This window comes from Pseudonaja textilis, chromosome 1, assembly GCF_049901715.1.
Source record: "Pseudonaja textilis isolate UNSWEBS1 chromosome 1, rPseTex1.2, whole genome shotgun sequence".
In the NCBI taxonomy this organism is placed as follows: Eukaryota; Metazoa; Chordata; class Lepidosauria; order Squamata; family Elapidae; genus Pseudonaja; species Pseudonaja textilis.
The window spans coordinates 307,379,900-307,385,017 of NC_141990.1; the positions used below are offsets into that span (position 1 = coordinate 307,379,900).

General features: G+C 52.3%; 1 long non-coding RNA gene across 1 annotated transcript; it reads left to right on the top strand.

Moving 5' to 3' along the window:
- Window positions 1-1,522: 1,522 nt before the first annotated feature.
- LOC148128290 (uncharacterized) lies at window positions 1,523-4,654 on the top strand. Its single transcript, XR_015741216.1, has 3 exons — window positions 1,523-1,825; window positions 3,261-3,362; window positions 4,567-4,654. It is a non-coding gene; the product is annotated as an uncharacterized LOC148128290 (long non-coding RNA).
- The last annotated feature ends 464 nt before the right edge of the window (window positions 4,655-5,118 follow it).

The window sequence follows — 5,118 nt, forward strand, 5'->3', positions numbered from 1 at the left end:
ATCCAAGCGGAGTAGTAACGGCCGGCTTCCCCACAACCTGCTCGAACTACTAGGAGCTACCCAGGTCTATCTTAAGCCCAGGCGAGCCTGTGGTGGGACCGCAGCCAGGGGGGCCGAGACCCGAGCCAAGCCAAGCCGCGAATGCGGGCGCGCCTGTGTAGCCTACCTGCGCAGGAGGAGGACTCGCCTCTTCTTTGCGGGGCAAGCGTTTCCACGAGGGAGGTGAAAGTCCTGAGCGTCAGTGGGGGGAGGAGCTTCCCTTACACTCACCCCCTCTTGGCTTGGCAGTCAGAACCTCCGGACTCTCGGTCGGACTTTGTTCTTGCGGAGACCTGCCTAAACTTGCAGTCTTAAGCCACTTGCCCCCCAACCACGGTTCCCCAGAAGTCAATCGGCGGCCACGATGGCTAATAAAGACACATTTCATTGGGGAGATTAAAACAACCACACACACACACACACACACACACACACACACACACACACACTCCCTCTCTCTCACTCCCTCTCACACACCCCGAGCTGGTCCCCAGGAGAACCACGCGTTGGGTTTCGAAGAAAGCTTATTTGTGGCGATTTGGGGGTAGTTGCTGGCCTAACTTAATGGGAAGGTCGGGCTGAAAGCGAGCAAAGCAAATCCTATCAGGAGCGCATCTTTTACATCCGGTAGGTCTCCCTTCCCAGCGAAGTTGACCTAAAGACACGGGACTCCTTTCCCCACAAACTTCCTTGCCTTGATGGATCGGCGCGCCCCGTCGGGGAGAGCCAAGACGCCTCGGCGTAATAAGAGACATTTCGAGAACCAGAGAGGTTTCGGCGGATAACCTGAGCCATCCCCACGACTCGAGGCTTGGTTACAGATATAGACGCACGGGACACCGAGGTCCTTGAAAAGGACTTGAGGAAACGAAATCGATTTAAATCGACTTCGGATCCTGGAGGGCTCCCCTTCTTCCTCAACATGGAGGCGGGAAATCTGCTCCACCCCACCGGTTGGACGCATTCCTCCCTAAGTCTGAAGCCAGTCCACTCAAAACGTCAAAATGTTAACAGCTGCATTCACACAAGGCGCTTATATAACCCTTACCGAATTAATTCCTTTCTTGAGTTCGTGCTATATCTCGAAATTAACGAGAAAGGCCGGGCTGACCCAGCCTCCTAAGTCACACGAAGCCAACCAAGGTTAACGCTTAGGAGGTTCCCCGGGTGTAGCCGCTGATCTGAGTTGTGTGAACTTCTCTGGCCGGGGTGAATGGCTGCGTTTCAGGACGAATCCTCCTCTGGCTCATCTCGGGATCTTTAGGATTTTTTCGCATTCTAGCAATTTATTAAACCGTCTCTTTATGTTAATTCCTGGCTGGGCCCTGCCTCAAGCAAACGACTTTTCCACCGCAATGAATTAATTCTCGCAAACTGCCTAGTGCTTTCTTTCTTTCTTTCTTTCTTTCTTTCTTTCTTTCTTTCTTTCTTTCTTTCTTTCTTTCTTTCTTTCTTTCTTTCTTTCTTTCTTTCTTTCTCCCTCCCTCCCTCCCTCCCTCCCTCCCTCCCTTCCTTCTTTCCTTCCCCTTTGGGGGCTCTATTTTCTTTGGGGGCTCTTTCCATCTCTCCAAACTGCCGCCACTGCCGAATATCTGCCCCGCCAAGGGTCGGGGACCGGAGACAGAGACTAGGTTCCCGGGCAAAAATCCTCTATACCCGCGACTTGATTTTTGCTCAAGAAACGGAGGGCGACGGGCAAAGAAGGGCGCGGGTAATTTGCTTTTTGCCCAACCCTTTCGGGCCAGACCGCTTGGACGCTTCCTCCCGACCCCATTGCCAGCTCTGGGTAAGGAATCTCTTCTCCTCGTCCGTCTTCAGCTCCGAAGAGCCTCTAAGATTCATTAGGATCACAGTAAGGGGGAGAGGGGCGGGTGGGGGGGATCGGTTGGGCTGCTTGTTGCGTTCCCTGTGTCTGGTACGTCTGTATCTGCGAGTACCTATAGCCAGGTATATTAAAGTTCCGCTGAGCGTCCTGCCTTAGACACGCTCTTCCGGGCGGGGTGGGTGGGTGGGTGGGCGGGGAACGGGCCGGGGACTCTCCGATGCTACTTACAAGTTGTTTCTTGGAAGTGAGGAGTTTTCTCTTGGCACCAAGCTGGGACTTGGAAAAGCCAGCCAGGCTGGAAGAAAAAACTTCGGGGAAGAGATCTGGGGAGGGAGAAAGTGAAAGGGAGGGGACAAGAGAGCGCGAGGATGAGAGGGGGGAGAGAAGGCGCACTAAATGAAACCAGAGGCCACTTCGCACCACGAATAGAATAGCCCTGTAAATAAATAGTTATTGGGGAGAAAAAAACCACACACACACATTTTATATGGGTATATATTTATAGCGTGTATATGCACACCCACAAGCCCACACCTGCCTACATAAGCTAGGTATGTCCTGCTGAAATTGCAGAGGCGTCCTTGCGTGGCTGCGGTCTGAGGCTGCCAACGGGAGCAATAACTTACCCAGGCCGCCTTTCTCCGACCCTTTTGCCCCCTTGATCCAAGGACTTCCCGTTCTCGGGCGGCCAGAAATAAAGCCGGGCCCAGAAACGGACTGTTGCGTTTGTGCGCCTTAAATAAACAACAGGTCCCTCTTTAAAATTCTCCATCCACTCCAGATGTCTAAAAAAAAAAGCAAGATCGCGATGATTTTGTCACGGTTTGGTAAATTTACCCCTTTAAGAGGCTTTCATAAATCCCAGAACACACCTTCAGTCAGATTTGAATATAGATTTAGGTTTTAAAACCCAGTCGCAGGGAACACGGCTCTATCAAAGTGAAATTTCTCCCTTTAGCTTTAGCCACGTTGGCGTCCGTTGGGCTCTTCAGGGGGAAAAAGGGAGGGGAGGCAGAGAGAAGGAAAAGAACGGGGCAAGGGAGAAAAGAAGGAAAGAAAAGGAAAAAGAATGGACCTGAAAGGAAAAGAAAGGGTTCGAGAAGAGAAGGGGGAAAAAAAAAGAACTGTGGGTGTGTATCCTAGAGGAATCAAAATCAACTTTGATGTTTTTTCTTCTTCTTTGAGGAACGGCCATTCACATCACCGGGGTTTTTGCAGCTTAAAGGAAAGTTGTAGATTTCTCGCAGATCGGTGTTGTATTCCCCCCCCCCCCACTTTCTCCTCCACAAAAACGAAAGATTTTTGGGAGGGGGGGGAAGGATGCATCCGGATTCTCTCCCCCCCCCGCAAACGTGTTTCTAATTTTCTCCCCCATCCACTTGGAAACTGTTTACAGTCCCCGCTGAAACCGAATTCGGATCCGAAGGAACTGGAATAAGGTCCAACTTTGGCGTTGTTGCTGTTTTGGGAACGGGAGAGCGCGCCCGCCTTCTGTAAAGTAAGTGACTTTGCAATGCATTCTCCATCCCCCGCCAGCTGTTTCAGAGACCGGCTCCTCTCTTTCTCCTTTTCCTACCATGCCTTCCACACACCGGTCTTCTTTCTCTCCCTGCGGACACATCCCCCCCCTCCCTTAGTACTTTTCCACACTCTTCCAAATTACCTTAACGGGTTCTCTCCCCACCCCTTGGGAAGGAAGGGGTTTCCTCGACTTCCTAAGCTGCTCTGGGTCTCCGATAAACTGGAAGTGGGGGTGAGGGGGGGGGACCCTTTCCCCCTAGAAAATGGGGATTGTCAGTGAAATATGCACTTCTACCCCGCTGGCCCTCAATCCCTCCTCTCTCCGGGGCATGTTCACAACGGTTTTCCGTGCTCCCCTATTTCCGGAATGGGGACTTGCCACCGTCCTTCCCACCGACTCGGGAACTTTGCGGCTTAACTTTCTTTGAAGCTGAGCAACGATTTCTTCCTTTCAGCCAGAGCAGCGGCAAACCTGGGCTCTTTCTATGCTGGCTTTCTAACTAACTCCAACACCGTAAATTAGGGATTAGGAAAGGTCAAGAGATACTGTAGCAAACCAAAGGTGTGTGTGTGTGTGTGTGTGTGTGTGTGTGTGTGTGTGTGTGTGTGTGTGGTTTCTTAGGAGAGTTGGCAATGGGAAGTTGGTTCCACCTTCCTTGAAGTTGAGGTGCCGACCTTCGTTTCTTTCTTTGAAAGGCTGGCAAGGAGCTGGAGGAAGGCGAGGAGTCGCCAGAAGAGAGGGAGGGAAGGGAAACAACCGATCTGCCTGCCCTCCCTCCCTCCCACCCCCCCACCCCCCCCCCACCCCACCTCGGCAGCCTGGCCGAGAGCGCGCTTGGACTTGCGTGGGTTTCCTAGCTATGACTCATCCGGAGATTTGAGGAGAAGGGAAAATTTGTGCTGGGCCGTGGCGGGATAGGGGCACATCCTGAACGATTTTTCCCCACCACGTTTCTCTCCCTCCCCATTCCTAATACGATCTCTTAGCACTTTTCTAACCTTGGTGAAATGTACCGTGTGTGTATATATACATATCAATGGTGGAGAGAGCCTTTATTTCGGTTACGAGTCCCTTCGCTTCTCTCCAGTCCAGCCTCTCTCTTTAACACCCTCATTCTTCCTTCGTGGAAAAAGTGGGCAGCGCGCAGATGATTGCCCCCCTTTCCCTCCCCGCCCCGCAGCCATGCACATCCTGTACGTTCAAGGCCCCGCGGGAGACAGCGAGGGGCATCTACGGCCGTGCAAGGAGAATGTCTGCCACGCCACCACGCCACGGACCCACAAGCCCCCCCTCCTCCTCCCCTGCCCACGCTTACTGAGATGTAAGCGCCCCGGTTCTGATTTCAAGCTGGATTTTCAAGGAACGAGAAAGAGACCCCCTTTCCCACCCTGGCTGCGCTGTAAAAAAAAAAAAAAGTTGAAGACTGGATCCCAAAAGCAGGGGTGAAGCTAGTCCCTTACTGTCGAAGAAACTTTGTTCAAGATCGGGGCCCTTAAAGAAGAAGTGGGAGAAAACTTCAAGGGTCGGAGGCTCTTCAGAGTGCCGTTCAGTGGACTTAGGCTGAAAAACAGGCAGGTGGACCATAGAAAGATATTCCACGGATTCGTGGCAGGGGCTTATGAATCAGGGAGGGCAGACCTTGCAAGTGTGTAGCCGTGGTCTCCCCGCGATCCGCATTTGGTTTCAATTTTGGGGTCGTTTTTCCCGGGCCCTTTTTCTTTTGTCACTAACT